A 15,722-nucleotide genomic window follows, 5' to 3' on the forward strand; every position below is an offset into this window, starting at 1 on the left:
CTCAAGCGATCCTCCTGCCTCAGCCTCCTGAGTAGCTGGGACTACAGGCATGCGCCACCATGCCCGGCTAATTTTTTCTATATATATTTTTTTAGTTGTCCAGATAATTTCTTTCCATTTTTAGTAGAGACGGGGTCTCGCTCTTGCTCAGGCTGGTCTCGAACTCCTGACCTCGAGCAATCCACCCACCTTGGCCTCCCAGAGTGCTAGGATTACAGGCATGAGCCACCGTGCCCAGCCTCTTTATTTAGTTTTAAAAGGAATTTTGTCTCCAGCATATACGGTTTTGATATTTCTTCAGGCACCAAGATTGAGAATATGCATAATACAATTGAAAATTTCTCTTAAGATTTTGAAGGCATTGAAACAGGCTAAATAAGCAGCTACTTTTCCAAAAGATTGCATTCGCTATTTTTGCCTTGTACTATTGTGCTACGTATCACCTACAAATTACCTGTGAAGGGCATGGAAGATCATAAACCATTAAGTTCAGCTTTTATTTTATTTCAAAAGTAGAGTTTATGTCTCAAAAAAGTATCTCAAATCATTTATCTGGACATTTCATTTTCATATTGGAGCTTCTCTTGTCTCCTCAGTAAAATGTTCCTATATAACACTACTTCGCATCTCTCTCCAGGTTAAAATGCCATTGCATAAATATCCTTGCCTCTTTAATAATGTTTTATGTCAATAGGCCAGAATGATTTTATTCCCAACAATCTCCTCTCCACTAGCTGCATTACTGCCAGGGATCAAGTTCTGAGTAGATAACATTTCTGCATTGTGTGATTAAGGGGGATGGATATATAGAGTGTTCGTAATAAACAACTTTGGCAAGAAATTTGGCCCAACTTTTCTGTTTCAGCCTGCATCGATGATTGCTTTAGTTCAGTTTTAGAAATTTATTTATTCATTTGATTTATTGTCTGTAATGTATCATCTAAAAATAAATGTGCCACTACTAGGGATGACTTTATAATATCTTTATATGAGTTAATATTATAAACTAGAGTGGTCCTGGGAACTGGTAGGTGCTGTAGCAGTAGTTTCAACAATAATGGGTAAAAAGGCAGGATTAAGTCCAGGTCTAGTGTGGAGCAGGGGGATGATAGGTACTGATATGGATGGATAGCACAGAAAAAATAAAGAAGTTAGTCAAAATGACGCACATAATCTTCACCTACTTTCCAATTCTTCCTAGCACCAAGCCTGTTCAAGAATTCAGTATGCTGACTTTATTTTCTTTGAGGGAGGGAGGGAGGGAGCGAGGCCCCCAAACTGTTAAATATTTATTCAAGTTGGATTATATTTATATAAAATAGATAAGTTTCATGAAATGGAAGGTAGTAGTCTTTAAAAGAGGGAGAGAGAGAAAGAGAGAGAAGAAGAGGAGGAGGAGAAAGAGGTATAAGAAGGGGAGGAGGAGGAGAAGGTGAAGAAGAAGGAAAAGGAGAAGAAGGAAAAGGAAGAGGAAGTGGAGGGGGAGGAGGGGAAGGAAAGAGAAGAAACCCTGCCCATCAGTAGTTGCTCCCTGCTTTAGGAGTTTCTAACCAGTGGGTCTAAATGACTATTTTTTATCCTGGAACTTTGTGGTTTTGCCCCCCATCCCCCCTGGATCCCATGTTATCTTCTATTATTTAAGAAGCTCTTTGCAGGAGGGTGTTCTTTTTACATGAGATTGCCTTGCCAGAATGGCTTCTGGCAAAGTTATTACAGTTCTCAAAATTCCTAGCTTAGGGCTGCAAAATTTCCCATCAACGTGTACAAAATGTGTACACCAAGATAGACTGCCATGGGCCCTTGGAAGTGTCTATGTGCATGATGACTAAACAAAAGGATGAGATAAGTTAGCTGGCATTGTAACAAAAAGCACAGAGTCAGGGAGATAATAAGCAATTAGCTACACTTTCCTTTGCTTTTAAAAATTTTTTTAGTCTAAAAACTGAGTTGGGCCGGGTGTGGTGGCTCACACCTGTAATCCTAGCACCCTGGGAGGCTGAGGTGGGTGGATCGTTTGAGCTCAGGAGTTCGAGACCAGCCTGAGCAAGAGTGAGACCCCGTCTCTACTAAAAACAGGAAGAAATTATCTGGACAGCTAAAAATATATATATAAAAAATTAGCCGGGCATGGTGGCGCATGCCTGTAGTCCCAGCTACTCAGGAGGCTGAGGCAGGAGGATCGCTTAAGTCCAGGAGTTTGAGGTTCCTGTGAGCTAGGCTGACGCCAGGGCACTCTAGCCAGGGCAACAGAGTGAGACTCTGTCTCAAAAAAATAAAATAAAATAAAAAATAAAAACTGAGTTGTCTGCCTGTACTAATGAAATAATCCCCACCCTCCCCCAATCACTGTTAAATATTTATTTCAAGTTGGATTATATTTATATAACATGGATAAGTTTCATGAAATGGAAGATAGTAGTCTTAAAAAGAGGAATATTTTCTTTATTTGTTTGCATCTGTTCATCAGACCCTTGGGTCACAGAGGTTCAGTGCTAACCTGCATCTATTCTTTTTTTTTTTTTTTTTTTTTTTTTGAGACAGAGTCTCACTCTGTTGCCCAGGCTAGAGTGAGTGCCGTGGCGTCAGCCTAGCTCACAGCAACCTCAAACTCCTGAGCTCAAGCGATCCTACTGCCTCAGCCTCCCGAGTAGCTGGGACTACAGGCATGCACCACCATGCCCGGCTAATTTTTTCTATATATATTTTTAGCTGTCCATATAATTTCTTTCTATTTTTAGTAGAGATGGGGTCTCGCTCTTGCTCAGGCTGGTCACGAACTCCTGAGCTCAAACGATCCGCCCACCTCGGCCTCCCAGAGTGCTAGGATTACAGGCGTGAGCCACCGCGCCCGGCCTGCATCTATTCTTTGACCCAAAGTAGCAGCTTGTAATGGTCCTTAGAATACAGGATGACTATAGCGGTAGAAAAAGAAATAGAGCAGGTGTTTTAAAATCCTCAGAGAGGATGTATTTGATAACAAGCATGTTAATATAAATTGTCCTATTATATTCTGTTCTTTGTTGCCCCAATGAAAATTTTACTATTTATGCCCACTGAGAACAATGCTTCGTTGAGCTTTTAGCTATTCTACTTTATCTAAACAGTGTTCTTCTGTTCCCCAAATTTTTAATGAAGCCTTAGCAAAAAATTGACATTACTAACTTACTGTGCCTTGGGAGCAGTTACTGTGAATTCAAATGCATAGTTCCTCAATTTAAAATAAAAATGCGAAATACACCAAATGATTATATTTCATTATGCAAATTTATTTTTCTTTCTTGCTAAAAAGATTTGGTTATTGCTTTGCTTCAAATGGAACACAAATGAGGCATGAGATCTCCTGTCGTTTTTTCACAGTTGAAAACAACATTGAGTATTAACACAGTCATTAATATTATATACAAGCTCTAATCCAGTCAGTTATTGATTTGGGTGGTACCACACAATGAAGAAATAGTAACTATTTGAAAGAGTCTGTAAGAAGAACTGTGATAAATATCACTTTATACTACTGGCTTGAGCTACATATACTAGAAATTTCTTTGCTTAGCAAATATAATCAACAGGTATTAGTTATATATTTAGAAATTTGAGCTGCTTTTTATGTTACTACATGAATGTAATAAAACAAGTAGTTTGAGCTTTATTCAACATGTACAGTTTCATTATTCTCCTTATATGGTAAAATACCGTTATGAAGTCAAATATAAGCTTAAAATTTATATTGGAAAACTTAAAAGCCATCATTTCTTGGGTGTGCCTCAAAGTCATAACCAGGGAATTCACAGACAGAATCTACCTACAATTAATCTATTATTTATGTAAATTTAAACTGTTATTATCATTTAGAGCATAGATTTGTCATTATAAAAATGATACTATGTCTTGAAAGATGACTTTTTTTTTTTTTTTTTTTTTTTTTTGAGACAGAGTCTCGCTTTGTTGCCCGGGCTAGAGTGAGTGCCGTGGCGTCAGCCTAGCTCACAGCAACCTCAAACTCCCGGGCTCAAGCGATCCTCCTGCCTCAGCCTCCCGAGTAGCTGGGACTACAGGCATGCACCACCATGCCCGGCTAATTTTTTTATATATATATATTTTAGTTGTCCACATAATTTCTTTCTATTTTTAGTAGAGACGGGGTCTCACTCTTGCTCAGGCTTGTCTCGAACTCCTGACCTCTAGCGATCCACCCGCCTCGGCCTCCCAGAGTGCTAGGATTACAGGCGTGAGCCACCGCACCCGGCCGAAAGATGACATTTTTAAAAACAAATATTACATGTTGGAATTTTAATTTTATTTTAATTTTGTGAACCGATCTTTATATTTATTTTCAATTAAAGAAATATGTGCTTGAATCCATAGTTTTATGATCCAACTTACAGTCTTATTTCTATATACAGTTTACTCTCCTACTGTAATACAATGGCATGGAGTTTTTAATAGGAAACAACATATTGAAAAATAATTATCATGCTAATCATATCAAATGCAATGCTTTTGAATTTCAGGTTTTTCCTTTCTCAAATATGGCATTGTAAAATTGTCTTGGTATGATTATATGAGACCACTTTGGATACTGTAGACTAGTGGTTCTCAAATGGGAGCAATTTTGTCCCCAGGGGATATTTGGCACTGTCTGGAGACATTTTCAGCTGTGGCAGCTTGGAGGGATATGCTCCTGGCAGCTAGCAGGTAGAGGCCAGAGATACTTCCAAATATCGTACAATGCACATGACATCCCCCTGAAACAGTTAATTATCCAGCCCCAAATGTCAGTAGTGTTGCTTAACTGATGGTTAAAAAAAAACCCTGTGGTACAGCAATGCTGTCCAATAAAAATATAATTTGATTCATAAATTAGAGCCACACATATAATTTAAACTTTTCTAGAGGCCACATTAAAAGAATTAAAAGAAACAGGTGACATTATTTTAGTAATATATTTTATTTAACCCAATATATCTAGAATATCTTCATGTGAGCATACATTCAATATAAAATATTAAGGAGATAGTTTACATTTTTAATACTTTTAGAAATCCAGTGTGTATTTTACACTTATAACACATCTGAATTCAGACTAGCCACATCTCAAATGTTCAATAGCCACTTGCTACCAGTGCATAATGTAACTGGGCAAGGAAGCTTGCTTGTATTCCCACCTTTACCACTATTATCCCATATCTTACACATAGAAAAAAGATAATAATGATCTAAAATGAGTTATGCCACCAAGTATGACTACTGGTTTTTTTTTTTTGTACATCAAAGAATCATATCCAAGGACCTTATATGCTTAGCATTTTCATATTAATGTTAAATTTGATCTTTAATAGTATTACTTTTTATGAGGTCTAGTCACGAAAATCAGAAGGAATATCAAGGGAATGTTTCCAACCTCCATCTCAATTCAGCAATTCTTTCACGTACAATGTCTGTTGGGCTACAGCCTATCACAGCCCAAAGTAGGTTTGATGATACGAAAGGGGAAGGGGGTTACTGCTCATCTAAGAAGAATCCTAAATACAACTTTTTATTTTCTCAAAGCAATTATAGTAAATTAAGACAGCCTAAATATTTAAGTAGATGCCTCTCTTTTAATTGTAAGTACACTATTCCTGATTAGCTGTGGCTTGTTCTAGTTTAACGTAACACTGGAGTGCTCACTTGTTTTTCCCTCAGGACAAAAAGTCTCTGGCTAGTGGCTTAGAAATTATGCTATCAGGTCAAAATACCCCCTGCATTTGTGGTACAGTTATTATGTGATTAACTTTGCTCTGGGCAAACAGGCAAAAAATTAGAGTTATTAAATGAGTGTCCAGATGGTGCTAACCAGAACCACAGATTAGGGAAAATTGGAAGCTCATCTTTCCTTACTCTTTTTTTTCTCCTCCAAAATATAAGGTTATCATAAATATAAAATAAACATAACAGGTATTATTTTAAATGCTACTTTAATGGAATTGAACTTCAACATATTAATATTTTGCCCAGCAGAAAACATAAGCAAATTGCTTAAATGATTTATAATCTATTATTGAAAACTCTTACACTACTATATATGGAACCTAGGATGAATCTGAATAATATATACTGTAGTCCATTAAGTAATTTATGCTAATTTTGGTGCTTTCTTCCCATGGAATCTCTCTCAAATGGCCATAAATTATGGGCAACTTTTGTTTTTGCTTTGAAAAGGCATCGCTGGCCGGGCGCGGTGGCTCACGCCTATAATCCTAGCACTCTGGGAGGCCGAGGCGGGTGGATCGCTCGAGGTCAGGAGTTCGAGACCAGCCTGAGCAAGAGTGAGACCCCGTCTCTACTAAAAATAGAAAGAAATTATATGGACAACTAAAAAATATATATACAAAAAAATTAGCCAGGCATGGTGGTGCATGCCTGTAGTCCCAGCTACTAGGGAGGCTGAGGCAGGAGGATCGCTTGAGCCCAGGAGTTTGAGGTTGCTGTGAGCTAGGCTGACGCCACGGCACTCACTCTAGCCCGGGCAACAAAGCGAGACTCTGTCTCAAAAAAAAAAAAGAAAAGAAAAGGCATCGCTAACACTTGCAAATTTAAGATGTACTTGATATAACAGCAAAATCTTTGAATTTCTCTAAAACACATTAAGAAAGTTTTCAACTCACAAAAGATGGGAATCTTAGAATTGAGAAGAACAGATTGTCAAATGAAACATGATGGTAGGTGGTAGAATTTGTTTAAATATAGATACTTACTCTTCAATAATTGTTGCTGAAATTGCACCATCTGCTTTAAAAGAATAATCATTTGTGGCATATCATGTTAATACATTCATGAGAAGGAATGAGTTTAATTTATTTTTGAAAATTCCATTTACCTAGAGTCATTAATGAAGTATATTTGGCCAGTATGTTAGGGCAGTCTAAGAAAATTTCCAGTGAGCTATACTGCATATCTTTCAGCTCAGTGTTCCTATAAGATCTGGTTAGAAATAACTACATCAGTTCTCTCAGAATTCTTTGGTGCAGAGAAGTAAGAGATGTCTTGTAAATGATGATAAATGATATGAAGTGTATTATTGGTCCAATGGATGTCTTAATGTTTGGAATATTCTGGGGGAGATCAACTTTTTAAAATATTTATTGTCAGTGTTTAGCAAATATCTACTAAGTAGTCTATGTGTATCCATAGTGTTCTTTACTAGAAAAAATGATTTCTGTTTAATAAGTTTGTAATCAAGAACAATGGAATAGGCCGGGCGCGGTGGCTCACGCCTGTAATCCTAGCACTCTGGGAGGCCGAGGCGGGTGGATCGCTCAAGGTCAGGAGTTCGAGACCAGCCTGAGCAATGAGCGAGACCTCGTCTCTACTAAAAATAGAAAGAAATTATCCGGCCAACTAAAATATATATAGAAAAAAAAATTAGCCGGGCATGGTGGCGCATGCCTGTAGTCCCAGCTACTCGGGAGGCTGAGGCAGTAGGATCGCTTAAGCCCAGGAGTTTGAGGTTGCTGTGAGCTAGGCTGACGCCACGGCACTCACTCTAGCCTGGGCAACAGAGTGAGACTCTGTCTCAAAAAAAAAAAAAAAAAAACAATGGAATAGATGATATTAAATTGTTTTATATTCTAAAAATAATATAAATAAAATATATTATTTTTAGTTTACTGGAGAGATTATTAAACTTTGAAACAATCATCTACTAATTTTTGATACCTGACTTCCAACACCTATTAATTTTGCTGTTACATTGTATGTCACCACTTTATAAACATATTTAACTTTATATGTAATATATTCATTTTTCATATATATGAAACTAAATATGTTCTAGACAGATAATGATTTTTTTTTTATTTCAGCATATTATGGGGGTACAAAAGTTTAGGTTACATATATTGCCCATGCCCCCCCCCCAAGTCAGGGCTTCAAGCGTGTCCAATCCCCAGACAGTGCGCATCACACTCATTATGTATGTGTACACCCATCCCATCCCCCACTCACATATGCCCGACACTCAATTAATGTTATTCCTAAATGTGCTCTTAGGTGATGATCAGTGAAACCAATATGATGGTGAGTACATGTGGTGCTTATTTTTCCATTCTTTGGAAGCTCCACTTAGTAGAATGGATTCCAGCTCTATCCAGGAAAATACAAGAGGTGCTATATCACCATTGTTTCTTATAACTGAGTAGTACTCCATAGTATATGTATACCACATGTTATTAATCCACTCATGTATTGATGGGCACTTGGGTTATTCCCAAATCTTTGTAATTGTGAATTGTGCTGCTATAAACATTCAAGTGCAGAAGGACAGATAATGATATTAGATAATATGCTGAATATTTTGGCCTGTTCTATTAAAGCTCACCTAAAAGCTTCTCTTCTTAAAATAACCTTTTTTGATTCCTTCTCAATTACATATGATTGATTCTCATTCTGTAATATAGAAGTTATTAATTTCAGCGTGGATTTCATTGGCATGCACTTTATTCCACTCTACTCCATAATCTTTAGAAAATAAGCACCATTAAGTGCAATGACTGTCTTTAATTCTTTTTAATAATTTTCCTCAATTCTAACTTATGTGTTACATATAGTAGACTTTCAATGCGTAATGGTTTTAATTAAACTGAATATTATATACTTCTGTTTATTTTGAGATTAATTGGCTGCCGTGTATTAAGGAAGGAATTTAATACACAACTCATTTTTCAGAGAAACCAGCCAGATGGATTTTTTTCCATTTATGTGGTTGACACTTTTATATTTATTCCATGTGGCATGTGCTCTTTCTGTCACATCTTTCACTTTAATGAGTTGATAATGTCACCAAATGGTTTTTGGCTATATCAGAACAGGTATGTGTAGGAAGTAGCTAGAATTCCTTTATGAATACCCACAAATGCCAAATGAGTTACTAACGTAGGCATTAGGGGAAAAGAAGAGAACATCTGAGTTAATGAGAAAAGTGAAGACACACTCCCTGGTAGAGCTGCAAAGGAATGAACCCAGGACAATGCAATGTTCCTTCTCAGAAACACAGGGGTCCAGTTTCTCTATTTTATGTGTATACACACATGCGCATAAGTACACATATGTAATTTATCTCATCTTGATTGTTTCCTTACATTTAAAAAGGTTTTTAGTGCATTCTAGTATATTTGCTCACATCTGAAGGGTTAGTTATACTACTGAACATTGAAGAATTTAAAGAATACATTTATATTATTAGAACTGGTTTCCCTCAGCCCCAGGAACAGATAGGCAGAGTCACCAAGGCTGCAACAGACAAAGGAGTTTATTCTCTAGCCCGAGCTAGGGTCCAAGGCTCAGAGCACCAACGCAGTGGCCTCTCCACGAGCCAGGACCCCGCCCTGGGGTGGGCACTAAGCTTTTATACTCAGTAGGTTACATGTATCGGGCACACCACCCCCAACCCCCCTTTTAGTTCATTTGCTCTTTCAAAAGTGGCTGATAGTGTTGGCTCCTGATTGGCCGGTTTCCAAGCCGGGGCTTTCAGTTGTTACTAGCGGCATTCTGGGGAGGGGTAGGGCCTGCCTCGGGGAAACCGAAACTTAGGCCTATCCTAGGAGGTCCAATCTATCATGGAGTTACTCCTGTTTTCCTTCCTGCTCTACAATATGACTTAAGCTATCTATAGCAACTATAATTAGCCTCTAGGCATTAACTTGAAAACTGGTGTCTGCCTCCTAAAATATAGCAACCTTGGAGGCACTAGCTTCTTTTTCACATCTAACATCACTTAGTACCTGTATGAACTTGGCAAGACATTTAACCTGTGCCTCCGTTTTTGCATCTATAAAATCAGAGATTCAGATGTCATATACTTTAATGTGTCTTCACTTGGAATGTGTTAGTGTGTGGTTGTGTGTTTGTGAAGAAGACAGCCTTGGTTTAATGACTTCCTATACTACTTATTAGCTCTTTTATCCTGTACAAGTTATTTAATATGCACAAGACACAGTCTTATAATTTCCATAGCAGGAATAATAGGCATGTTATCAGGATTCAATAAAAAACAGATATAAAATGCTTATGATGTGTAAAACCTCTAAAGTTTTAACTATTATGATGAGGGTATTTCCAGTTAACAAAATGTTGTTAACTCCTGTTGTTTAGTTTTAGTATAAATTCTTCTATTTTCAGTAACGAATGCAAACTCTTCTGGTTCGACTTCCTTATTCATGCTCCAAAATTGGACATAAAAATAGAAGGAAAATATGTAATATGTTTTATTACATATTTTTATTGTATGGAGAAATAATTTCTAAAGACAAGGTGTGTCAAGAGCTAAAATTATTAATCAAACAAAATATGATTTGAGCCTCTTTTATAGGTAAGTCAATATGGAAGGCTTATTACCATAAGTGTTGTGGCCCAATTACAGAACGGGGGATGAACATATAAACATACAGACAGGCACACAGAAAAAACACACGGACACAAATGAAGACGGTAAAGACTGCAGCATGGAAAGCAGCAGTCGCTTTATTTTTATACCTTTTGTCCAGCAGCTACTTCCTGGTACGTGACTATCTTTAGAGCCCTGAGGCGACATGTTCCATTTCTTATGGAAATTGCTCAAGGGAAGGCAAACGTTTGCATCTTAACCTTTGGACCTCATTACTGCATGCAAGACAATGAGACACACCTTGGCTATTTGCCACAGGAAACAGTTTGTCTATTTCAATAGGCCATAGACCTTTAGCTCCAAGAAGCATTCAGCAGTCAATGGGCCGTGTCCGGACCCATTGACTTCTGGCCTCAAGGAGTGTTCTGGACCCATTTACCTTTGGACCCAAGAAGCAAGTCCAGCTTCGCTGACTCTGAGCTCAAGCCAATTCTTGCTCAAGGATGATCCCTACATCAAGGATTTTAGAGTAGCTCAAATATTTGTTCTTAAGAAGTTTATAATGTAGGTATCAAGGAAAGAAGTAAACAGTAAACCAGTTATATCTTCAACTGAACATTGACAAAAGGATGGAATTGCAACAAATAGTAATGGAATAAGAGAATAGCATGAGTACTGGGACTGGGGTGAGAAAGACCATGATGTGTATTTTTAGGAAAATGGATAGATCAGTCTGGAGATTTTAAGGAGATGAAGCTAAGATGATGAAATTGAGTTCCTCAAATGCCAGTTTAAGAACTAAGACTTGCCCCCCAAAAGGGAAATAGAAACCATAAAATATTAACTAGGTATCTCTCGCTGGCAAAAATCAAAAAGCTGAACAACAACAACAAAAAAAACTTGCAAAAAACCTGAAGCTACATTATTTAAAAGTGTTTTGAAAAGACTCATATTATGTACATTATTATATGGCATTACAAATTCATTCTTATTTTTGTCCTCAAGTCAATTTAAAATTGAGATGACTTAAAACAGAGAGCTGGTTTATAATTCTAGAACCAATATATAAAATATACTTCATTCATTGAAGTGTCAGTGATATGGTACATATTAATAAATGTATTCATGATATTCATTTCCCACAGCTCTTGAAGAATATGAATCATGGAAATAAATTAACTGGGGACAATGCTGGGGATGGTTCTCATATATTGAAATCATTGCTATTGTTAGCAGAATAGTATCAAAAATACCTATCTCTAACAAATTCAGATAGTCACTTAATTTATGCTTTACCACAGAGTAATATGCCAAAAAATAAGACAATCATAATTCTTGGATAATGCCACTATGCTTCCTTCTCATAAAATATAATTTAACTTCTCTTTATTAAAGTTGAAATGTCTAGGTGAATGAAATTATTTTCTCTTCAAGGCAAAAAATTCATATTATATCTATTTTATGTGTATTTCTACAAGTACAGTAATATAGATATGTCAGCAAAGCACAATTTGGCAATGTTAAATAAATACATAGGGGTGTGTGTGTGTGTGTGTGTGATTTTCATCTTTGGAAGCACTGGAAGAAGTTTATTATACAGAAAAAGAAAATATGTATTTTCACTATATTTTACTTGGGCAGAGCACATCTGAAATACTAAGTTTTGAGCAGTACATCTTGACAAACAAGTTCTTATATTCACAAATTGATTAACATTTATTATTCTTACCTTTAGAATATGTAAACACTACAAATTAAAAATTATCTTAATAAATATGTCAGCACATTACAGCATATACAACATTGTCTTGAGTATATACACCAGATACTTAAAAAATGCTTGCCAAAATAGCTCTGGCTGGTGAATATTTTTCCATTGTACCCAAAAGGAAAAACTAGAAACTTTTTCTATTGAGACTTAGTAGAATTCTGGTGGAAAATAAAAGTTTTGAAAATTAAACATATCTGCTCCAAAAGACCCTAGGGAAAAATGAAAATATTAGAATTATGAATAAATTGAAAGCAGAAAGCTTAATGATATTGGTATAAAAAAAGAATGTCTTTTCATTTCATGGACATTCACCATTTTTCTCTGATTTTTTTTTAAGGTAGCATCACTATATGAAGGGAAATATAGAAAAGCTGCAAAATTGAGGAATCAACACTACATATCCAAATTATTCTTAGAGTTGTAAGAGTTTTTAATATTTTTTCCTTAACTTTCCTTTCAGAGTTAAAATCATATTAAATTAATGAAATTAGTATTTCAAAAGTAAAAAAAACAATATTTTTGATATGGTTTTCTATTTTAGGAAAAGTTTTATCTTGAACCTCTATTCTAGGAGAAGTTTTATGATAAATCACTTAGATCCTGATAAAAATGACAGTGTATACATTTTTATAAGGGTTTAAAAGAAAGTACTTTATTTACATAAATATAAAATAAATCTTTAATCAGATACATTAATAAGAGAATCATTGGAATAATAGATAATATATTTATAAAAAATGTTAATTTTATAAGGCATATTTGAACGTTTATAAATTCCTAGACATTACTTTACAACTGAGGGAAGTAGGCTTAGAAACTTTAAATAACTTACTCAAGATTACACATTTCAGAACTACACAGATGATTTTAAAACAGCCTTTAATTGAAAGTTGAACAAAGTATTTCTACATGGGCAGAAATGTTGTTCAATGATGTTTTATTCATTTGTCTCCCCGTCTGGACATATGAAACTTTGGGTTACAACATTTGAATTCAGGAATAAATATGTATTTTCTTTAGATATCTGAAGGGAGAGGATCATAGGATTTTGAGGAATGGAAGAGAGAGTTTTTGATTGTCTAGAACTGTCTAGCCTTCTGCTAGACTCTGTAAAAATAAAGGGAAGTGTGTTAGGGTCTAACGGGTATGGGTAGACCACGTGCCAAAAGCTCATTTTAGGCTCCAGTAGTTCTTATCATTTTTAGGGGTCACAGACATCTTTCAACATCCAACAAATTATGATGTTCTGTTTTTGAAAATATGCATGTGTACAATTTTGCATGCAATTTCAGGGTATTTGTGGATCATCCACAGAATTCATATTAAGAGTATATGCCCTATGCCTTAAGGGTTTCATTCTCCCTTGTCAGGTTCAATTTTGAAGAAGAATATTAGACCTCTACTCAAGAGTCATCAGTATAAATTTGTCTAGAAAATGTTTATAAAATATTTCATAAACTTTAGAAAACTAGTAACATAAAAAGTCGAAAGAGGCAGAAGAGAAGTGAACCCAAAGTGAACCCAATATCCTTATCCTTATGATATAAAATACATTATAGTTTGTTTCCCATTAAAATCATACTGATTTGAGCGACCAAGGTCTCAAGATTCGCCACTGTTGCATTGGAATTAAACTATGTCCAAAGTCAAGGACTACAGTTATAAGCAACTCTGCTAAGGCTAAGTGCCCTAAGGATTTCTACCACTTTCTCCACCTGTGTTCCTGACCTTAACTACTCCTACATCCAATGATTACTTCATCTCTCAGATCTATTTTCAGTTTCTTTCTTACTGGAGATATCTTCTCTCTGGTTATAGACATGTTCAATTCTTCTTGATTATTAAAATAATAACAATAATAAATGTGCATCCTTCAATTCTCTTTGTCTGAAAATTCCCTAACTCTCTTAACTCTTCACAATGTAAAGAGCTTTAGAAGCCCAGTACACAACATTTAAGGCTTCTCCTCCACAATTTATAACAAATTGAGAAAGAAACATAGAATATACATAAATGAAAATCTGGTCATATTTCTCCTTTGCTTATAAATGATCACTGATTTATTATTATTTTTGGTACTTCTTACAAGGCCATTCAAATATTGCCTCTGTTAATCTTGCTGTTTCACCTCTTACCAACCAGCACCACATCTACCTGGCCTAGCCAAAACTTACAGAATTTAGAGAATTACCCTGTTTTCCAGTTGGAGGATGTTCTCTCTTCTCTTGGCCACATATTTTTTAATACAATGCTGCCCCTGCTTGTAGAACTATTCCTTTCTGTATGCTCATTTGCTCATGAAATTGTCTGGTCTTATACAGAGATTCTTAGGCTTTTTCATGCCATAAACTTCTTTGAGAGGCTGGTGAAGCCCACGGGTCCCTTCTCACAATAATGCTTTTAAATACATAAAATAAATACATTGGGTTACATAGGAAGCTGGTTACATTGAAAGGGAATTATTAAAATACAAATATATGAGCTATAATTACATGTCCTTCATTAACTCATTAAATAAGATCTAGAGGCAGATTTAATAACTATCATAATTTCAAGAGTAGCAAACATGTGATATGAAAACATATATAACTTCTAATATTATTATGCTACTGGTATTGCTAATACTACTGTGGTGTGTGTCTACATTCATAATTTAAGGAAATGCAAAATTTAATAAGAGATTGATTGTATTTTTTCTGCAACCAAGGTAACAGACTCCTTGAATCCTATCCCTGGATATCTGTTAACACAGGGTAGAATTCTGTGTCTCTCTGGGAACCTTCTCTGACCTCCCATTTTTGGATTAGGTATACAATTCTGAAACAATCACCAGTTTTGAGAGAGCAGTAATGATCCCATTGTACTTATTAATTAAATTTTGATCCTTCTAGGTATCTTAGAGAGAAAGGACTATTTATATCCTCTTTGTGAATGTTTTTTCAGCTCCTAGCACCCATAACACAGAGTACATGAATGAGTAAAAGAACAAATACACAGAAATTTGTGGCTCACTAACTGTTGATTCCTACTCACAGTAAAAGAAAGAATAAAGTACAAAGATATTTTCTTTTCCTGGTAATTGTCTTTTTTTCTTTTTCTTATTTTCTGCATGAGTAGAATCATTAGAGATTAGCGTTGGTGGATTTTTTTCAGACATAGCAGTGATAATATAAGTACTTTATTAAGGAAAATTCAATCTGAACCTCACAATATTCTCCAGTGAAAAATTCAGAGGGAAAAGCCATTCTATGCATAGACAACTGCATGATTTCTATACAACTGTAGCTCTAAAATCTGTCTAAAATAGACTATACATTGTTTCTTCCCGGGCATTCTTTAATTTTATTGATTATCAATTTGTCAGCTCTCTCCATGGAGTTTAGCTAGAATAGAAATACATAGACTTGGAACTTTTATTTATGAGTTCAATATCTCTCTCACGACCTCTTATAGTAATGATATCTTGTATCTTATTCTATTAATACCTCCTCACTTTAGACATTCTTGGATAGAACCAGCACTAAAAGTTGGTGGGCTTTGGGTAAAGAAACACAGTATCTAATATAAATCAGATGTTTAATAAATAATAGG

Source organism: Eulemur rufifrons, chromosome 30 (genome assembly GCF_041146395.1).
Source record: "Eulemur rufifrons isolate Redbay chromosome 30, OSU_ERuf_1, whole genome shotgun sequence".
Taxonomy (NCBI): Eukaryota; Metazoa; Chordata; class Mammalia; order Primates; family Lemuridae; genus Eulemur; species Eulemur rufifrons.